General features: G+C 37.9%; 1 protein-coding gene and 1 pseudogene across 5 annotated transcripts in view; both read right to left on the bottom strand.

Annotated features, from left to right (window-relative positions):
- SORCS2 (sortilin related VPS10 domain containing receptor 2) overlaps positions 1-23,400 on the bottom strand; it is a 1,236,053-nt gene that overhangs the window by 609,370 nt on the left and 603,283 nt on the right. The window lies entirely within an intron of this gene.
- On the bottom strand, positions 11,602-12,295 carry LOC144455327 (E3 ubiquitin-protein ligase RNF114 pseudogene; annotated as a pseudogene).

The raw sequence follows: 23,400 nt of genomic DNA, 5'->3' as shown, positions 1-23,400 counted from the left end.
CAAGACAACATCAAATAGCTGATACGAATGACACGAATAGATATGATTAGGATCTCTTCTGAGACCTCTCAATGCATTCTACCTAGTAGAGGTCATTGCTAAAATTCCTCAGATATGATGGGTATGGGTGGGTGGTGGTGACATTTGGGTCCCCATACTTTTCACAGTTTCCAAATCCAGAATCCCTCCCCCCCAAAATATTTCCTTTCACACATTGACTCAAGGAAATTTATTACTGTTCAGAGTCCAGTAGGGATAATGGCTATTGCTGGGCTAACTGGAAAAAAGTCAGTCTAGAAATCTGAAAATTTTGAAGGCTATAGAGGGAAATTAAGGGCAGCTACAGTTTCAGCACTACCATGTAATGAGCTCAGAACAGCCCTAGGTCTTTGGAGGGGATGCATTGAGAGCCATAAAATGACTCCAATCACAAAACAAACAAAAAACTATGGACTTAATGAAAGCAATTGCCTCAAAGATGGTTACAACTAAAAACAGGCACACACATCATCTCATCCAATGGCACTTATTTTATGGGACCCAAAGCCCTGGAGACTGCAGAATTATCACAACAGATGCTTGAATTCTAATATAAGCAAACATCTTATGTAACTACTAGATAAATATGCTCCCTACCCAGATGCATCCTATTTTTCAAATGTATATACTGTGATTATTTTTAAATTATAAAAGTTTTATAATTATGAAATTATATTTTAATAATTTTATAAATTATAAATAAAATATAAAAATTATTCAATTCTTGAAAAGTGTATATGCATCATGTGGGAGTTCCATGAGATTATACATACATGCATGCATGTACACATATATACACATGTACATGAATATGTGAGTATATATGTGCATATGCATATATCTATAGACATACATACATGCACACACATACTGTCAAAAATGATTTCTAGACTCAGAGCTCCACACCCCTCCAACTCTCTTCTGAAAAGTTCTCTAGAAGGACATTACTGATATTGAGATTGTATTAAATCTTAGCGTGGTCAGACTCCAACAGAGGCCTGAATTGATTTAATCTGCTCCAGCTTGGGTGGAGACAGATTCTTCTGCCTGGATAGCCCAAGATGAGGAGTGGTCTGGTATGGTGGGGGAGGGGGACCTGATAGAATAGGTATTTCCTCTGTCTAGAGGTAGAATGATAACAGGATGATAACAGTCTCTATTGAAAAGGTATTATACCAGGGTTACATGACCTAAATCACGTACTTAAAGATACTCATTTTAATATAGCCCATCTCCCAGTGTGTTGACCAATCAGAGTTGATTGGCATCCCTTGGGAACAACTACTCTTTGAAGGGCATATAACCCTGTACCCCCAAATCCCAAATCGAGCCAGTTCTGGACTGGCCACCTTAGGGGAACCCAGTTCTGGACTGTAATTCCCATGCAATGCATGTCAAGCCAGCTTGAGAGAAATTAAAACATGGACACACAACCTAAATTGTTTGTCTTTCTTAGAACAAACTCTGTGAGAGGTTGACAACACATACACATACACACAATGATCTCCAAAGTCCCTTCTAACTCCAAATGCATAATACTATGACTTCAGCACAAAGCGAATTATTTGTAGGCTTAGGACTTGAATTCAAGTCTTCAGACCCCCAGTTTAGCGTTCTTTCTACTATATAACTGTAGCCTTCAGGACTCATAAAATCTAAGCACTACAAAAGCACCTTAGAACAATAAAACATTACATTTCTACAATCAATTAGCTAGCCAACACAGTTATAAAAAGCTTCCTATGTACCAGGCATTAAACTTGGCTGGGAGATTTTGTTTAAATCATCCCTGAACCCAAGGAGCTTGTGTTCTATATCAGGAAAACATTACATATAGATATAAATAAGGCTGTAGGGCTAGTGACAGGAGCCAGCCATGGAATCAAAAAGACCTGAGTTCAAGCCCTTTCTCTAATACATCCTGGCTGTGTCTCTAGGCAGCTTTTTAAATCTCTTAGTGGCAGCTAAGAGTCTAAGTCACAGAGGAAGCGGTGATCTGCGTTGGTAGAGGACATTTCCTTGGCACAAATTTAGCTCACAAAGGAAATCATAGGTCTGATTTTTTTAAAAAGAAGTAATTACAAAATATATACAAGTAAATTGGAGGTAAGTGGAGGAACACTGGCAGAGGGAGGTTGGGGAGAGAATCAGAAAAGACTCCAGTAGAAAGCAAGATTTGAGCTGAGCTTTGGAGAAGGTTTGCTTCCCTCACTACAATATTATGAAGTAGACAATTATTTGTTGCTTTTTAAAAAGCTCATAATTTTTATCTGATGTTTTCAATTAACCAGCATCTTTAATGAATCTGCCCCACCCCAAATACTTCCCCATGCCCCTCCCTCTACTGAACATATTAAAAACAAAACTCCAAACAAACAAAAAAAATAAAGCCCTCAATACATAGCTACAAAGTCCAGCAAAACAAATTTCCACACTGGCCATTTCTGAAACTGTATGTCTTTCTCCATTTTAAGTTCATCACCTTTCTGTCATGAGGTGAGGGGCATGTTTCATCTTCAGTGTTTTCACTCATGGTTTATCATTTTTTTGATCAGAGTTCAAAACTCTTACAAAGTTGTTTGTCAAACGAGATAAGAAGGTAGAAAGCTCAGGGAGAAAATCTCTGGAAATAAGGTCTCACAGAAACACTTAGGGACTATAAGCGGTAGGATGGGAGAAACAGGTAGAGATAAAAACTTCCAAACACCAATAGTCATTGCTGCAAAGGTCATCATGAGGGATAGAACCAGGAGGGGAAAAATTCATCTGAGGGCCACAGTTTGGGGACAAAGGATGAAGAAAATCACTTGACACCATCCTATTTTTAATTCGTTGTTGTTTGTCCTTAATTTTCGAAGAGGTGATGTCTTGACTCATGAGTGAATTGGATTTAAGTGAGGCAGAGTCATACAAAGTGATCAAACCTCAGTCTCTGTTTTATCCAAGTAAGATAAAGGTCAAAATGGCTGGTGATGGCATGGGATGCAGGAAGTGACCTTGGTGTCTTCAATGTCTAACCAAGCTCTGAGCACTCCACCATGCCTGCTTTAGCTGCCTTCGTGGCCATTGGAATAAACTGTTATCATACACCCATTCTACTGCAGGGGGAATCTTCACATGCTTGGAGTACACACCCCTCTGACTCACTGACGGGTTTGAGGCCCATAAGTTACCCTCAACCTGGTTTAGCCTGTCTGCTGAGACAGTTTCTTGGGCACTGGTGTGGCCAACACGCCTGCTACAGCTTCTTGGAGCCACGGATGAGAGCTAAGTGCCAGGCAGACATTAAAGGTGGAGGAGAAACCCTGAAAATGGTTCAGCAAGCCTCCATACCAGAAGTGCTAGTCATCTTTGAACACCACAGACCTTGCTAACTCTATGGTAAGCTCAGTTGCTTCCACAAGTGCTATCCATTATTCTTTTAATTTCTGTACCCTAGGGCTAAAGCCCTAGTCACCTCACTCTCGTGACAGTTCTGCCCATAGATTTGGCTTTAGATCCTTATGGCCCATCAGAAGCCCAGTTGTTTCCTCATATCTTGTATATTCCACATCTTCCCATGCTTCTATAAGCTTGTAAATGCAGAAGCCTATGCCTCCTTCGGTAATAAAGGGGAAACCCATTTCACTCCAGCACTGTAAGCATCAGTATGCATGGAGCATCAGCTTTCTACTGAAAAATTAATTAGGGCCATTTGTATGCACCCCTCCACTTGGTATAGCAGTGAGCAAGGACCACAGAGCCATGTTCCAAGCTCTAAACGCCGCTCCAACTTTTCTCCTTGCTAGTTTAAAATTCAATATGCACAAATCACTACTGGGTTTGTACACCGTCCCTCACCCTTCTCCTTATTCTTAAAGCTCAAAAACAAATTGTTTTTACCACAATTCTAGCATCTACTTATTTAATGGAGACATTTAGAAAGGAAAGCTTTTTGAATGGCAATGCTTATTCCCAGGGAAAATCAAGCCAGATTAAGTGGGTGGGGAAGCACCCGTGCTGAGAAAGTAATATGATGACAGCTCACATTTATCAAAAGCTCTTAGGTTTATGAAGCACTTGCATCCTCACAATCCTACCGAGAAAAGAAAGCAAGAGTTAGGGGCTTCATCTGCTAGGAGAGGAAACAGAAACTCAGAAAAGTCATAGGTCGTACACAATTGTTTTAGAGATGGAAAGGGCCATAGAGGTCAATGAGTTTAAAACTCTCTCAATTAATAGATCAAAACAAAACAAAAAACAGAGAAGCCAAGACATTAAGAGGACTTGTCCAAGGTCACCTAGATAGTATGAGATAGGATTTGAATCCAAGTTCTATCGTCCATAACCAGTAATTTTCTGCTGTACCTTACTAACAAAACTTGTAAAAGGTCATTTATCTGGTGTTGGAGTAGAGATTTAAACTCAGGTCACATAATAAAAATAATAACATTATATGGTACTTTAAGGTTTGCCAAGATTACATATCTATACTTCTATTTGTTTATCTATCTATGTATACATTTACGTATTTACTTATCTATCTACCTATCTTCCTATCTAATCTCATTCAAGGCTTACAGTACTGCAAGGTAAGTATTATTTGACAAATGAGAAAACTGAGCCTGACAGAGGTTAAGCGATTTGTCCAGAGTCACACAGCTAGTTAGAAATGTCTGAGACAGAATTCAAACTCAGTGCTTTCTGACCCCAGTTAAAACACTCTATCCGTTATGCCACTTAGCTTCATATCCCACGGTCTGGAGCTATATGAGACCTTAGATATTAAGGAACGACAGATTTTTAGTTAGAATGGACCTCAGAGATCATCTTCTTCTGCCCTCTTATTTTACATATGAAGAAACTGAGGCAGACGTCCAAAATGACTTTTCCAGGGGCACACAGGTAGTAAATTGCAGACTAAGGATTTGAACCCAGGTCCTTTGACCGTAAAGCCAGGGTACCTTGCTGTCAAGCTGCCTTTCAATGTTTTATTGAGCACCAGTTTTCTCTTGAAGAAGTATCTCTGTTTTACTATTCTCATCTCAAGAAATTTACCACCTAATAATGTGGACCTAACAGACGAGCCTAAGAATTTCCATCATAAAACTCAACACCATCTAGGGCAAATAACAGTAGACATGAAGATGGTCTACCTCCAACATCCCTATTTTAGGATTTAGTTAGGAAAGACACTTTAGAGATCATGCAGACCAAATCCAATTGTGTTCTGGGGCTAGCTCAGACCAGCTGGTGAGAGCCATTTGCTACATTTTCAGTGTAAACATTTAAACCTCCAATATCAGCAAATGCCACAATCAGGGCTTTTTTTTTAATTTCTAGACTTAAGATGGTGATAGAGAAAATATTAATAATCCAGATTAAATTTAAAAGTTTCCTCTGCATACTTTTTTTTTCAGAGATCAGGTGTTAAATACTTGCCAGCACATTCCTGGCAGTAACCTGAGGCCTCAAGAGGTAGCATGACTTGTGTGAATAGCAAGTTGTACATAACAGATTTGCAGTTTCATGTGCAATATTCTTTTTTTATTATACCATGTTATGGAAATTCTTGTTTTATTCCATAAATTAAAAATAAAATAAATATTAAAAAAAGGAGGTACAGGTATTTTGTAGAACAGGAATTCCGAATTTGCCAGGGAACGACTAATGTGACAAATATTTCCAAACCCAATCCTTTCCCCTCTCTGGTACAGCTACCTCGTATACCTCCTTCCAAAATCCTTCCTTATTTCATCTAGCTAGAAGTGACTTCTCTCTTCTCAGATCACTCATTGTTCATACCTGCCTTATGAGCTTGTTACATTCTGTTTGGGATTATAGTCATATGTGCATATGCCTTAGCTCCCTTACTAAATTATATACTCTCTGAAGGTAGAAACCAGCTCTTATCTATCTCTCCATGCGCTGGATAACATGGTGGGAATTTTGTAAATGTTTGCTGAATGAACAAACATAGTCTCAACCTTTCTCATGATACATATCGTGAGCATCCCTACCTACAATGTTCTCTCCCACATATACATTCTTGTCAATGCATCTGCTGGTCTTTGCAGACATAAAGGTTCTGCCCTCTCATCTCTGCCTCTCAGTTTCTCTGGTTTCTTTTTAAGACTCAGACAGTATCCGACATATACCAAGCACTTAGTTAATGCTTGATGACTGATTAAAGTATATTTATTGTCTATAATCAGGGGTCAATATCGCCTTCAGGCCATATCCTGCTGGTTGCTTGTATTTGAATTGCTCCTAGCAAAGGATGTAAGATTATAAAAAACATTTTTTCATTCATAAAAGGACAAACCACTCAGATCTCAGGTGATTTGGCCCTCAGGAAGAAGGGGAAATGGAAAGCATTTCAGGAAAAAAAAAGTTTTAGACTAACACCTTATACAAGAAGAGTTAAATTAGGCCCAAATCAGAATAAAATGAAATTTGGAAAGGTTTAATTAAAAAAAAATATATAGCACAACATGGATAATGTTCATTTGTGGTTTTCCAAGTCAATATGCAAGCTTCGGGAATTCTTTTCTATTTGAGTCTGACACTGTCTTACGTCACACACTATGATAAATTCCAACTGAGTAAATTATTTAAATATTTTAAAAATTAATCTATAAAATAGAACTAGAAGAGAATATATTATGTTTCTTACAACTAGTCATAACCATGCATGAGATTGAAGATTATAAAGATTACTATGAATGATTTTAATGACATAAAATTTTTAAAACTTTAGTGTAACTAAAATTAATCAAAATTAGAAGAAAACTTATGGATAAGGGTGGATTTGCATTAAATATTTCTGAGGGAAGGCTGACATCCAAATTCTATAGGGCGTTAGCACTAATCTATAAAACTAATATTTTCTCCAGGACACAATTGGTCAAAGGTTACAAAGAGTTTCAAAAAAAGAAAGAATGAAAGAAAGAAAGAAAGAAAGAAAGAAAGAAAGAAAGAAAGAAAGAAAGAAAGAAAGAAAGAGATGCCAACTATTAAGTATAATTTAAAATTGTACAAAATCATTAATAGAGAAATGCAAAACTTGAAGCAATCTAAGGTATCCTCTCACGACATTAAATTAATAGAGGATAATGTGAAAATTCTGTGTGGAAGGCTATGAGAAGACAGGCTTTCCCTTTCACTGATAGTACAACTGTGAAATGGTTCAATTATTTGGGGAAACTATTTAGAATCATTAAAGAAAAGTCACTCCATTTCCCATAACCTTTGACAAAGAGATCCTACTTTCTTAATTCAAGGAGGTAAATTATCACAAGACTAATACTTATTTATATGTGTGTGTATACACACACACATATATGTTTGTGTGGGCATGTGCATATATGTATGTGTGGGTATGCATTGTGTACATATATGTATGTGTATATGCATATATATATACACACACACACACATATAAACAGTGGCCTTGAGGGTGATAAAAACTTGATAATAAGCTATGTTCCTAAAGACCAAGGAATGACTAAACAAACTGTATTACATGACTAAGGTAGGATATTACTGCATTCAAAATTATGGCATATATAAAGGATTCAGTGAAACATGGGAAGATGTGAATACAAAGGCAAAAGAAAAAAAAATGTGTACAAGACCTACAATGTAAATGGGGTGGGGGTGGGGGACTTAAAGGCAATGAGTCCTTACTATCAAAGTCTAAATCCACATCTTTCATTTTTGTTAACTATCAGTAAGTTACAAAAGTAAAAAGTTATGTACTATCAGTTATAATCTCACTATTAGGATGTTTTGATAATTTTTTTTTCCTTAGGAAATGTGTTTTCTGGGGCGTTTCCATGGGTAATGTTTGGTAAATGTCTGTGGTGTCGAAACAAAGCAAACTATATTCAAGTAAATATTTGTCACATTAGTCGTCCCCTGGGTCCCATCCCCCTAAAGGTGACTTTGAATAGAGTAGGGACATAGTCACATGCCCAAATTTGTACCTATTCTAGCCCTGGTATAGAAACATCTATAAGGAGACTACTGAAATAGTCTTAGTGGGTGGCAGTATAGTAACAGTAGAAATAGAGGAGAGGAAATAGAATCAAAAAGATAGGCTGGACATGAGAAAAAGGATGGCTCTCTGGGAGAAAAAAGAGAAAAAGGACACACTAGGAAATGTAGGTAATATAAAAACAAAATGTATGAATACACATTTATTTTAAAAAAGAACAGACACAAAAGAGATTGTTCTGGAGAGAGAATCCACTGGTTCCAGTACTAAAGACATAAGGGCTATTCAAGGCTTCTCCTAACTCTGTCTTAAGCAGTAAAAAAAGTTTCTTTTGCTGTGGCCTGGTTGTCTCCTCAGCAACGATATCACAAAAATTAGAAATCCCAAAAGAGCCACAACTCCATGTTGCTTGGCTTCACAAAGTGATTACTTGGCCATCTAAGATACAGGCAAGAATGAGAGGAGGAAAACCTTCATTCCCCCAGAGACTGGGAATACAGACTGTAGAGCCAGAAGATTTAAGATTTTTTTTTTATTCTCACTATTAAAAAAATAATAAATCATTACATATACAGGTGTATGCTTTTAAAAATCAGCACGAGAGGTTTTTTTTTTAATTTCCTGGAAGGTTTTCTTATAAGAAATGTACTTACATGAAGTGTACTTGAGATTAATATAAGAAAATAATTGAGGGCAGCTAGGTGGTGAAGTACATAGAGCACCAGCCCTGGAATCAGGAAAGACCTGTCTTCAGACACTTGACACTTACTGGCTGTGTGACCTTGGGCAAGTCACTTTACCCCAATTGCCTCACTAAATAGATAGCTAGATAGAAAAATAAACTATGTCTTAATGGAATACTACTGTGCAATAAAAAATGATGAACAGGCAGATTTTAGAAAAACTTGGAAAGACTTGTAGGAACAGATATAAAGTGAAATGAACAGAACCAGGAAAACATTGTACACAACATCAGAAACATTATGTGATGATCAGCTATGAATGACTCAGGCTTTTCTCAGCAATGCAATGATCCAAGATAGGTACAGAGGACTCAGGAAGGAAAATACTATCCATATTCAGATCAAGAACTGATGGACTCTGAATGCAGATTGAAGCACTGTTTTTTACTTACTATATTCTTTCTCGTGTTTTTTTTCTTTTGATCTGTTTCTTCTTTCACAATTGTGACTAATATAGAAATACTTTTCATATGATAACACATGTGTAAATTATATCAAAATGCCTACCATTTTCAGCAGAGGGGAGAGGAGAGACGGAAGGAGGAACATTCAGAACTCAAAATCTTGTAAAAATGAATGCTAAAAATTTTCTTGACATTTAACTAGGGAAATAATAAAATACTATTAAACTTAATTTTTTTTAGAAAAGAACAAGAAGAAAAAAAGCAAAAGGCATTAACATAACTTAAAAGATAAAAATTACGCAAGAATAAAAAAAAGAAAAAAACTGGAATCGAGTTAATTCATTTGCCCCGTAAATCTAAGGTGCTCTGCTCAAAGTCTTCAAATCCCAAAGATTAGACACAGATTTTTCCTATCTCATCTCTAAAGAGTTGAGGTCTGGTGTGAGATTAAATTGAAATTTCTTTGAAACTTGTGATAGAGCAATTTTCTTAACTCTGGGATCCAAGGATTGAACAGGAGTTTAAAAAAACCACAAAATTTAACAACTAGAACTTGGAGTTAGCTAGTGCTTTTAGAGATCAATTAGCTTAAGCCCATCAGAAAAGGTGGGAGAGCAGCACTGAGGCCCAATATTTTTCTGGTTACCTGGAATGTCAGTCACTGGCTAGATTAAATCCATCAGTCAGACATGAAGTCTAAAGAAGAAGATCAGAACTTAAGCTGGACCCATCCCTCCATGACTCCATGACAAGGCAAGCACAGCTCAGCTCTCACAGAAGAGGCTTGACTTTGAGCTTTTTAATATCAGCAAAGCATACTGAACTTCAAATTCCCTGAACAGTTTTACCAAAGCATTTTTCCTGGGGAATAAAAAGGAAATAAGAAGCTTGAAATTCAGATGATTAATAAAGCAATGCATTTCTAAGCTGTGCAAAGAGCTTCTATTTATTTACAATGAACTGTATGTTAGGGGATTTCTCATTCTTTTTGAAGTGAACATTTAGCTCCTATCTTAGCTCCTGAAAACAGGGTCTACCTGAGCTCATTCTAATTGGTTACATTTTGCAGAGATAAACATGAGATTTCATACATGGATTTCTCTGTTGAAACTGATTCTATTAGGAAAACATTCAAGAAATGAAATAATATTTTCAGTTTATTTAATTTACTTTTAGAAGAAAAAACAAACAAAAAAACCCCCAAACTCTCCAATGCTATAAATCAGAATGTTAAGAACACTTTCTACTTCAGTTTCCTTGAAAAAATTCTTATATTCTATAACTTTCTTTTGACACTCTACAATCTGCGTGTTTAGTCCAAGAATGTAATAAGATGCCTTATGTAAACACATAAGGAGGGTAAATGTCCTAAGAAGACACCTGAAAATACTCCAAATATTCTGAAAAAAAAATTCCTGTCCAATTACAAGGATTTAAATTTTTACTCTTCTATCCTAGAAATATTTATTTTTGCTTATAAAAGAGTTACATTTCATCCTAAAAGGTACCACGCAGACATTGAATTTAAGACCATAAATTAATTGGTATTCTAGAGGTGTGCTGAGTAGTATGGAAATGTAATCAAAGATTATCATCCATAACACTATAAACCCAAGTAAATGCCCTTAAAAGGCCTTTCAAGAACTCTTCTGAAATTAATCTCACCCTTTGGCAGATAGGGCTGTCAACTGGAGGCCATCCCGGGTCAAAGGTGAATTTAACACAGTGCTTTATCATAGTGCTATAGGCCAGAGAATTAAGAAAAAAAAAGTTAGACTTTCGGCCACTGCTGTTCTGCTATACTGCCCTAGAATGTGACTTTGGCTTACAGGATGGAAGCAGTAATCACCGAACAGATGAAAGTAAAAGCTGTAGGAGTGAATGTGGATGCAGTCGCAGAAAGTGGAAGTGTGATACTATAAAGCCTGTCAGAAAGGAGGAAGCAAACGTAGGGTCAAAGAGTTCAGTAAGGGCCACGAAAAAGAGGGAATGTGACCCTTGTTCTAATCATACCCATAAAAAAGATGTTGCCTTTTCTAGTCCTGCTATATATACCTTAGGATGGGAAAAGTAATCTAAAAAATGTCTTAGATGCTATATAATTATACAACAAATATATATGATTATAATATATATCTATATAGAATTAGCTGATTATAATGTATAACATTATAACATAATTACTATATGTAATACATGTAATACATTGTTACAATTTGGAACATATATCATAAGCTTATACTATAATGTGCAATACATATTTATATGTTAACATATATATGTATACATGTCTACTATATACACATGTATCATTACCATATGTGTGTGGTTGATGTGTACACATACATGTAGGAATATATGTATATATCTATATATACATACATGTATATGCACATACATGTATGCATATATACATATATGAAATACTAGTTTAAGTTTATTTATCTATCATGAAATGTTGCAAAGCATGGTTTACCATGTCATCTTCATGAATATCATAATCCACAAAAGTATCATCGAAAAACTACTGTTTATATTGAGCATGTTCCATGAAGTTAGCACTCTAGCATTTAAAGTCTCCCCAGGGCACTGAGGCACAAATCAGATGAACCCCTGCTTCAGTATCTGTGCTATGGTACATTGCATAGTGTTCAAACTAGTCTCTACTGATCGAAATTCTTCTCAGGACAGTAAGGACAGGGAAAGGTAAATCTGTTAGGAAGGCTGCTAGGCTGACGTGCCACATCCTGAGCCTTAACCCCCTCCATTATACTTGGAACAGATAGCTGATACTTGGAACAGATACTTGGATACTTGGAACAAAAAGCTAAAGGGACATACATTTTTGATAAGACCAGACTTTTATTGTAACCACTACAAGAAGTCTCTGTTGCTTCAACTTGCTTTTCTATGTCCCCAGTTCTGATTCCTGGAGATTGAGTACTGTGACAAGGAGGTTTCTTTGCTCTCAGATGCTATTGTGGGCAAAGAAAAGAAAAAAAATGTCCACAGGCCACTTGTACTAGCTTCTTGTAAACCTTCAGACACACTGGGTATGTGAAGTGGATTAGGGGTTCTGTTCTTACTGTGGTTCCAAACTTCTGTCCAGCACTATCTTGCCCTTCCCCCATGCTCCTCTAGGGTTCTTACTCTTGCTAAAAATAAGCAAGGAGTGTAAATTCATTTGTTTATGGAAGACAATGTTTTTAACTGAAAGGATACTCTCAGAGGAATCCCTTTCCTTTCCTGCCCTCTTGTTTCTCTTCCTTCCTACACTTTCTTAATTTCTGTGCTTAATGCAATGGCAGTGGACTAGAACACACAGGTTATCTGAGTCCCCATTAAGTCCCATCACTTGAGGCTTTATCTAACACCAAATCATTCTCAAAAGCTTAAGCCCTGGCCATGGGTGAATATTGCTTCTCAGTCTTCATAATTTTGGGGTACAAGGTCTGACCAAAAGATGCACTGATGCTTCTTGGAGGTTTTCAGCAGAAAATGAGAGCTTGTGCTCTCATCATTTCAACCAGTACCTGGAGTTAGCCCAGGTTGCAAGTCACAAGAGAAGTAGATCAGAGTGGAAACCGCTGTCGTCGCCATAGTAACCAAGACCAAAGGTAGCACTTCTGAGCTCCAAGACGGCAGGAGCATTAGGATCTGGGATTCTAGGATCCAGCTCTCAGCCCAGAAATTGGGTCGATCCCAACAACAATCACTACATAATGACAACAAGAGATCATATTCATAGATGGCTTTAAGGCTAGCAAAATATTTTACATGTTATCCCATTTGATCCTCACAGCAGCTCAGTGAGGGAATTCTTATCCTCACTTTACTCTTAAGGAAACTGTAGCTCAGAAAAGTTAAAACACTTGTACAAGGTCATAAAAAATTTGGAATCGGAAACCCCAGGTTCAAATTCCAGCTCTGCCACTTTCTGCTTGTGTGATGTGAGATGAGTCACTTAATGTAGAGGCTGCATATTAGACGGAGTTAAAAAGAGTTAAGTTCAAAGCCAGATCCAGATCTTCACTAGCTATGGGATCTTGGAAATGGATCCCCTTCCTGGGCCTCAGGATCCCCCTCTGTAAAATGAGGGAGCTGGACCCAAAAGATCCTTCCACCTCTCAGTCCATGATCTGACACTTCAGTGACCTCAAGGGTACTCCTCCTTCCCATTTGTTAAATGAGGGAATTGGATTAGATGATGTCCAACTCTCCTCTAAAGCTGTGTTCCTATGAAGAGTTCAAGAAAGAATGAAAATCCAGGCCTTTCTGATTCCAGGACTTCCTTATTCCAAGTCCTAGGAAAGGAAGAGAAAGGAAAGGCAGTGGAGGGAAGGGGAGGAGAAGGAATAAGCATTTATCCTATCCTATCCTATCCCATCCTATCCTATCCTATCCATCCTATTATATGATATATATGTATATATTAATTACATATATTAATATATAATACATGTATTATAAATATGCCCTCTATAATATGCCACTTAATTGCTCTCTATTATATGATACATACACATATAACACATACATATATGCACATATATAACACATATATATGTGCATATATATGCCCTCTATATGCCTTACGTGAATTGCCCTCTATTCACTCAATCATGCTGTATTTCTAGAAAAAATAGTACAAGGAATGTTTGATTTGAAAAGTCCAAGACAATCCATATGACCTCACACAGATCATTTTCCCTCCTTAGAAGTCAGTGTTCTCATGTGTAAAAGTAGAGGTTTAGAAGAGATGTCCTCCATGGCTCATTCTGTCTCTAAGCCTACGGCAATAGGGAAGGTTAGAATTTTTTTTTTCATTAGATCTAGTCCCATACTCCTTCTGTTTTTGCTACTTTCTCTAATAGGACCTTCTTAGCTTTCAAAACCTTCACAGAAGGCCTTGATCTCAACCATTTCCCCAAGACTGTGAATAGAAACCAATTGTTTTCCCTTTCCTTAAGGGTTTTTCATGTTAAACTTGTTTAGAAAGAAAAGTTCCCTCCACAGTGAAAGGAATCTCCAGCAAGGTGCAGCTGATAGGCTATGGGGGACAAGAAGGATGTTCCTGGTACTACTCAGGAAGCTATAGTATTTCTGGTTTGTAGCACTGATGGAAGCACAAAAGTGCAATGAAAACACTATGTGATTGGGAGGCAGAAGAGCTGAGTTCTAATCCTGCTTCTGGCACTAACTCATTTGGTGAGCCTTGGTAAATCATTTCACTTTCCTAGGTCTCAGTTTACTCTCCTGTTAAAAAAAAATGGGTTTGGATTAGGTTAGCTCTTAGGCTCCATCCTACTCTAATATTCTATAGTTTCAACTCAAATTGACCTTCTTCCTTTCACACTTTCTATTCTATTGTTCTAAATCTCCTGTTGCACACTTTCAATCATCCCAAGCTTTTCCATGAAGAAGAGAAAACAGAGAGAGGTGGAGTAAGGGAGGAAGAAAGGAAAGAAGGAAGGGAAGATGGAAGGAAGGGAACAAGGGAAGGAGAGAGGGAGATCATATGACAGAAAGATTACTATCATAGGGATATAAGGAAGATTTTGTGGAGAAAGTGGTTTTGAAAGTTTGGATAGGACTCAATCAGCAGAAAATGGACTTTCATACTGGTAGGTCTTCATATTGAAATAAAAGATGAATAAGAATTTGGACACTCATGACTAAAGTTAGAGGAACTGGACACATCAGTGTTGGAAAAACTCCAGTGGTGCCAGGAAACCAGACTGTTTCCAGAGATAGGTAGAAATAAATATATCTATATGATAGATACAAATAGAAATCTATATATATGATATATATGATATATATGTATCCATATCTATTTATAGATAGAACTATCTATAGTTCACATAGCTTTATCTATAAATATATTTGTATCTAGATCTAGATAGCCCCTAATCTGTATGTGTGGCTTTACTTTCCTAGTGTATAGGGGGAGTTGTGCCAGACATAATGTATCTGTATCTAGATCTACCTAGGTAGAGCTACATCTCTATCTAGATAGAGATATATCTCTATATAGATTTATTTAATCTATATAGAGATACATAGATAGATCTAGATACAGATATATTATTATAGGTTATATATCTGCATCTATATTGGTCTATCTATAAATAGACCTCCATCTAGATAGAGCTATTTAGATATAGATTTCTAACTATAGCTATCATATTGTCATTTATATGTAGTTATCTGTATCTATAGATGTATCTTTATATAGGTATCTATCTTTATCAATATAGATATAGCCATAAGTGCCTGACTTTATAAAAAGTACTAGAAGTTCAGATTATGGCCCTCTAGGTCCTCAAATGCAGCCCTTTGACTGAATCCAAATTTTTCTGTGAGGTTTGGATTCAGTCGAAGGGCTGCATTTGAGAATTACAGGGCTATGAAGTTTGGATTGAGTCAAAGAGCCGCTCTTGAGCACCTAGTGGACCATATGTGGCCTTGAGGCCACAGGCTCCCCCCCATTAGTCCAACATGCCTTCATGTCCTAAAGAACAAGAATCTTATAATCTTGCAACTAGAATGATGTTAGATCCTGGACCATAGACTGGCAAGACTGGGAAGAATGCTTAGAATATAAAATCTCAAAGCTAGTGAAAGATCTTAGTATAAAGAATGCTAAAGCAAGAAGGGACCTTCTAAAAATGTGATGTTAGAACTACAAGAAACCTTAAAAATCTGTTAGAACTGGTCCCAATCTTAGAGTTCATCTCTCCTAATGTCCTCAGTCTGTAGAGAAGGAAGTTGTGTCCTGAAGATGTAATGAATAAATCAACTAACCATCAGCACCACTGTTTGTCATTCTATTTACTTAATATAATAGACTGGATCAGGACAGGCAGAGGTAAGAAAAACAACATGTCACATTTAACTGATATTTGAGTTTTACATTTTTCCATTCGCTGCCTCAGGATTTTATTGAAACTGTTTTCAGCTGAGCGCATCTCCAGTCAAATCTGACTAAACCAGAAGAGATGCCTGTCAAACTGCAGGGCCCTTTTCTGTGTCCAGGGAAGCTCGGAATATGTCAGCAATCACTTCCGATACTGCTGTCATTGAGTCCCAGAGAAGGTAGAGGAGAGACTAGCGGCTTGGCTTGTAGATTCAGAAAGCTGATGTTAAATTGTTACGTGTGTTGAAGAAGCAGGCTCATCACAGCTCTGCACCACCCCCAGTCTGCCCTGCTTCCCATGCCCCTCTTTTCTTGCACATTAATTTGTCTGTCTGTCTCTGTATGTATATAACTCTCATTCTTACTGTTACCTTCTGGAGACAAAGATAGAAATACAGATAGAAAGACAGAGAGAAAAGGGACAGGGAGGGACTCTGACTGTGATTAATTGGTATAGGGGAACTCCCAAGAGAGGAAATCCCCTTCACCAAAACAGGTTGGCACCTGATTTTTAATGCCTAGATCCCTGGGAGTTTAAGTGACTTGCAAAAAAATCACATAGGAAGTATATTTCTCAGGTAAGACTTAGGTCGGGTCTTTCTGACTTCCAGTTAGGTAATCTAATTCACATAAGTTAGTCAAGTGTTCCTGACTTCAAAGTAGATTATTCATTATACCACATTGCATTATCATTCTCTCTCTCTCTCTCTCTCTCTCTCTCTCTCTCTCTCTCTCTATCTATCTCCATCTCTCTCTGTCTCTCTGTGTGTCTCTCTCTGATTTCTCTCTTTGTCTCTGTGTGTCTGAATGTCTCTCTCTGTCTCTATGTGTGTCTCATTTCTCTCTCTGTCTCTGTGTGTCTCTATGTCTCTCTCTGTCTCTCCTCTATTTTTTTTCTCTGTCTCTCTTTCCCCCGTCTCTCTCCTCTCTCAACAGAAATAGATACGCATATATGTATCTATTCATATATATATATATATATATATATATACATATATATATATATATGAATAGATACGCATATATGTATCTATTCATATATATATATACATATATATATATACATATATATATATATATATATATATACACACACACACACACACATATGAACATATATATACTTATAATTGTGAAAGTGAAATGCCTTAGATTTACCAGACATATAGTAAGGGATGGATGGATAAATAGGCAATGAGAGAAACAGAACCAAAATATGGAAAGAAAACCAGACAAAGATAGACAGAACCAGCCAGTTGGAAGCAGATAAATAGATAGGCACAGACAGACATAGAGACGTAGACAGAGTCAGGGAGAAAGACAGACCTACAGACAGACAGGTAGTCAGATGGAGACAGAGAAAGATGGGCCAGAGAAAAAGACAACCAGACTGACTAATGTATAAGAAAATCCTGCACCAGCTACATCTTTTATTTCTCTTTTACACTTGAAAGAACCGTGATTTCATCAGTGGCTACATCATTCACTGATGCAGGTCATAACCCCTCTCTGGCCCACTAGACAGTTTTTGAAAGTTACTAAAACCAAAAAGATATCCATTCACCTTCCAGTCAGCCTCGATTTGTTTCCCTCAACTTAGCTAAGTTGGTCCTCAGATAAGAGACACACAGTCCTTTCCTGGATCTCGTCTTAGCCCCTCTACATCAGGATGAGGCATCCCAGGGCCAAAGCTGTGATTTCATTATTATAAGAAAGGAACTCCCAATAAGGAAATACCCTCTCCCAATGTAGATCAGCCCCTCTGCAGCTTACCTTCTTAGAGCTTCCTGGGACACTTGAGAGGTTAAGTGATTTTCTGAGCTAGGTAGAGTGGGACTCAAAATCCAGTTCTGGAAGCCTCTCTATTCCATTCTGTCATATCAATAGAGAAATCAGATCCCTCTGCCCAACTCTTAAAGGCACAAAAGACTTCCCTTATTTATTTTTAAAAACACAAATGTTACAACTCTTTCTGAATAGCTTAGTTCAAGAGTTCATGGTCTTAAATTTTTCTTTAAAAGCTGGAAAGATCAAGATTTTGAATTTTATTACTAAAACAAATCATGTTTTCTCAGAATCAGTTAACAAGAGCTTAATTTATTTTTTTCCTGTGCCAACTATAGCAAGTCAGCTGACCTATGTGAAGTGGTTCCACTCTGCCAGTATTTATAAATTCCATGAAATCACAAAACAATTCAAAGAATATGTAAGGGTTTTGCTTCTAATTCCAGGATTACATTAGGGCTTATAAAAAGGCATGGCAATTCCAAAGACAGCATGCTAGATGCCAAAAGCAGTAATTGTTTAATTAACAAAATGTTCATCATTTTAAAAAAAGTGGGCATAATAGATAAAGATGACTGAAAGAGATTAGAGGATCATAGATTCAGAGTCAGAGGGAATCTCAGAAGTCATCTGACTTCATTTTACAAATGAGAAACTGAGGCACAGAGAGGTTGTGACTTGTCCAGGGGCACAGAAAGCTATAAATGATAGAGCTAAGATTTAAACCAAGTTCCTGGGACTCTAAATCCAATATCCTTTCCATTGTATAGCTAGGTTGTGCAGTAGAGAGTGCTGAGTGTGGAGTCAGTAAGACCTGAGTTCAAATTCTGCCTCCAACCCTTACTAGCCATGAAACCCTTGGCAAGTCACAGCTTCCTCAACTGTAACTTGGGGTTAGCACAGGTTTGTTGTGAGGATCAAATAAGATATTTGTAAAGTGCTTAACAGACTTCCCAGTACATAGTAGGTGCTTAATAAATGTTTATTCCCCATCCCATCTGTACCATATTCCCAGGGTTGTATCATCAGCAAAATCTAGATGATATATCAGTAGTACCTGGGTTCTAGTTCCTACCAGCTCTTGCACTAACTCAGAGTGACCTTGTGTAAATCACCACCTGGGTTCCAAGCTCTTCATTGATAACAAGGGGACAGTAATTCTTCTCCTACTTCTCTTACACATTTATGAGTAAAGGGATCTGTAAACCCTAAGGCACCAGAAGATTGCATCATGTCCCTGATGAGGGAGGGCTTCCGCAGGATTCTGCTGGGTCAGCTCTACATAGGGCTGAACCCTGGGTACAGGAGTTAGGTTTTAGGAAGAACATTCATAAACATGGAGAACAAGATAATGAAGGACCTCAAAACCTCAACAAATAAGGATCCACTGAAAAAATTGGGAATGTTTAGCTTAAAGAATTTTTAAACCATTAAAACAATTTAAAGTTTTGAAGTATTTGATAGCTGTCATGGAGAAGAGGGATTAGACACAGAAGTAAGAGTAGGGGATGGAAGGCATAGAGGGGCACTTCTAGGCTTGATGTAAGTACAAACTAATATTAGAGCTGTCTAAGGTGGAATGAGCTGCCTTGGGAGTGAGCAAATTCTACCCATCACAGAAGATCTTCGTGGGGATACTAGAACACCATTTGCAAAGGTCTCTATATGAGGTTTCCAACTCTGAGACGTTATGTTTCTAAGGAAGTAATGGACAGGAAGACCTGAATCCAAATCCTGTTTCAGACAATGACTCATTTTGTGACCTTGGGTCAATTCACCTGTGTCTGACTCAGTTTCCTCAAAGATAACTCTAACCTCCTAGGGTTATTGTGAGGACTAAATGAGATATTTGTAAACCACTTTGCAAACCCTAAGGCACTATGTAAATATTAGTTGTTGTTGTCTTTATTATTATAATTATTTTTCTATATATCTACAAGAATTACCTAGGGACAGGCTGGAGAAAAGAAGAATGGAATCTGTCTACCTTAGAAGGGTCATATTATTTCAGCTTTTCCAATGGATTTTAAGGAGTTTGCAGAGAAGAATGACTTCTGCTTTCCACAGGATTCTGGCTGGGAAGGACCTTTAATGCTAGAAGGTCATTATGTCGGGTGCCTGGCTACACTAAGAGCCGGCAATGCTCAGTACCTCCCATCAGGCCCTGTCGTTTAGTCATTTCAGTCATGTCTAACTCTCTGACCCCATTTGGGGTTTTCTTGGCAAAGATACTGGAGTGGTTTGCCATTTCCATCTCCAGCTTATTTTACAGATGAGGAAACTGAGGCAAACAGGGTTAAGTGACTTGCCCAAGATCACATAGCTAGTAAGTGTCTGAGGCCACATTTGAACTCAGGTCTTCCAGATTCTAGGCCTGAAGCTCCATGTACCACCTAGCTGCCACCTGGCCCTATCCCTCCCTTTTTACTCTTTAGGTCCTGAGGACAAAAATGCCAATCAAATCACTGGAGCACTGACAGGTGCTGGAATTGTTTGGTTGCTTTGATTTTTCCCCAAAGGGCCAAGAGCCAATCCAGTTCCGCTCAGTTAATCACTACTGAATGCTGTGGGCACACATGCAATGCACATATTCAGTGGGCATCCCTCTCCACGGATGCTTTGTGCTCAGCTCAGAGAGAGCTGTAAGAATCTTTGCTCCAAGACTATTTCTCACACTCATCTTTGGGCCTCTGGCTTACTCACATGCTCATGCTTCCCACAACTAAAGTCCAACTGTCTTTGAGATTGTGGGGGGGGGCAGGGGGCTGGAGGGGTGAGGGAATAAAAATCATCTCTATTTTGTTTTCTGTCTTTTGAGATTAGCTCCAGACTACTCTGATGCTTAAAATTTTCTCCAGGTAATCTCACTCAGACCCGGAATTTTACGTCCTAATTTTTTTATTGCTTACTAAACAAATTTCAAACTAAAGTTCTAATCCTGCTATTCATGGCTCCCCAAACCCCTCCCCCGACCCCAGTCTGGTGCCATCATTCTTTTCCTACCTTTATCTCATACTCTTCTATGTTTATGCCAAATAGTGTTTCTCACTATTCTCTGAACTTTTACTAACCCCACCCCCACTCTCCAACTCTTTCCCAGGGCCTTTGTTTATACTGTTTACCATTCCTGAAATGTCATATAAAAAATAAGATTTTCTAAAAAATACTTTTATTGCTATTAATAATACTTTATGGGGACACTAGGTATTGGAGTTATGAAGGTATAATTATAACAATGAACATTTACATCTACTTTTTAAAAAGTGTATAAGGGAAGTAGTAAAAAGCTTTCTCCCCATTTTACAGATAAGGAAACTGAGGTTCAGTGACCTACCCAAACTCATGCAGAAATGAAAGGATAACCTAGATTTGTAATTTTGTTCTTCTGAGTGCTTCTGCCACTAAAGCTATCTGTCTCACTCAGAGATAAATGAGGGTGACTCTCCTTGAATGGCCCACATTAGAAAGAATGAGAGGATGTGTGCTACAGAAAGCCCGTGCTGGATAGAGACAGCTAGGGGACCTAATGGATACAATGCTGGACTACAGAATCAGGAAGACCTGAATTTAAATTCTGACTCAGGTACTTACTATGTATCAAGACAATTAACCTTTTGGCCTCAGTTTCCTTATCTGAAAAATGGAGAATATAATAAAACTTACCTCCCAGCATTGTCGTGAGGATAAAATGATACAGGGGATGCAATTTGCAAACCTTAAAGTACTATATAAATGCTAGCAATTATTATAAGTAATATATGGACACTGTGTCTGTAGTCTGAGAACTCAGATTGAGGAGGCCAGGACCTATTGCTTTCTAGCTATGTTATTGTGGTCATTCACTTTGACTTTCTAGCCCTATGTTCTCCTTGGAAAAATGGGGGAGCTGGGCAAAGAGACCCCATGATTCTCCAACTTCTCTGATGTCCTGCGATGCATTTTTCCTCACTCCATTCCCATAGCTCACTGTTGTTGTTATAACAAGGGGAATAGAAGCTGAGGTGGTAAGAGAGTAGGTGAAAGAATGAAAAATTCAGCTGAAAAGATAGAATTGCTTAGAAAAGAGAGAGAAAGAGAGAGAGAACACAAGAGGCCATCCCAGAGAGAGAAGAGGCAGGTGTTTGTCAATGATTCATTGAAAGGCCTGGCTGGATTTCCCAGAAAATAACTGTTAAGTCTAACATAATCCAGAAGGGTCATTCAGGCAAGTGCTATTCATTTAATATTTTTTGTCCCATCATGTTCTTTGGAGCCAAAAAAGATTCCCTTTCAGACCATCTCTAGCCAATATACAAAGTAATAGCTCAGGGACATACTGAGGACAATCAGAAGCACTGTGGAGCTGGGATGCTTCTGTACAGAAAGTACAGAATCCTGGGGTCTCACTACTGGAAGGGCCTCATCCAATCTCTACCTAGAGCAGAAGAGATAGTGCAGGACAGCATATGAGAATGAATCTGAGTCTTAGGGTAGGCAGCTAGGTAGAGCAGGAGACAGAGCACTGAGCCTGTAAGTGTTCAAATCTGGCCTCAGACATTTTCTAGCTATGTTAACCTGGGTAAGTCATTTAAACCACTGTGTGCTTCAAATTCATCATCTGGATAATAATGGCATCCATCTTGTAGGGATGCTGAGAAGATCAAACGAGATCATATTTGTAAAGTGCTTTGCAAACCTTAAGGTATTATACAAATGCTAATTATTATTATTATAAATAATAACACATAGTTAACATTTATCTAGCACTTACTATGTGCCTGGCACTTTACAATTATGATCTCATATGATCCTCATAGTAATCCTGGGAGGTAGGTGCTATTATTATCCTCATTTTACAAATATGGAAACCAAGGCAAACAGAGCTTAAGTGACTTACTTAGGATTATCCTGTTAATCAGCTACACAATTGGTCTATCCATTTTGCCACCTAGATGCCCTAATGATTATTATTAGGTATTATTACTTCATTGTTATTATAGGGCCCTGGACTCAAGTCTCATTTCCAAAGCTTTCTAGCTATATGACCGTGGACAAATCCTCCTTAAATCTCAATTTCTTCACCTGAAAAACTGATATAATAATATCTGCCTTGCTTCTCTCACAAGGAAGATGCTCTGTAAACTTTTAAGGGCTGAAGAATTAGAAATTATTCCAAATTTCAATAGTTTCAATGTCCATCATTTTATCAGTGTGGGTACTTTCTCCACAAATGCAGACAACCTCCTTAAGAGATGGTCCTAAAGAGAGAAGTGTGGTGGCCACAAAACCCATCATCTTGTGGCTAACCAATTTCTAAGCCTCTTCAGATATTATTGGATTGGTGCTTGGGAGTCTATATCTATCTAGTGTATAATCCGGCCCACATCTGGAGCCTTTCCCACTTGGTAGGCCCTGACAAAGTCGTATCTGGCCTTTGAGAACCCACTGCTACCTTCTCTTCTCATTCTCATGGGATCTCGTTCTTAGCTCCTCCGAGCATTGTCTCTGGCTGTCCCCTATGCCTGGAGCACTCTCCCTCCTCGACTCTGCCAA

The sequence above is a fragment of the Phascolarctos cinereus genome, unplaced genomic scaffold (genome assembly GCF_003287225.1).
Source record: "Phascolarctos cinereus isolate Bilbo 61053 unplaced genomic scaffold, phaCin_HiC Scaffold_9;HRSCAF=440, whole genome shotgun sequence".
Taxonomy (NCBI): domain Eukaryota; kingdom Metazoa; phylum Chordata; class Mammalia; order Diprotodontia; family Phascolarctidae; genus Phascolarctos; species Phascolarctos cinereus.
The sequence above is the reverse complement of the archived record's forward strand: the minus strand, read 5'-3'. Positions and strand labels throughout refer to the sequence as shown.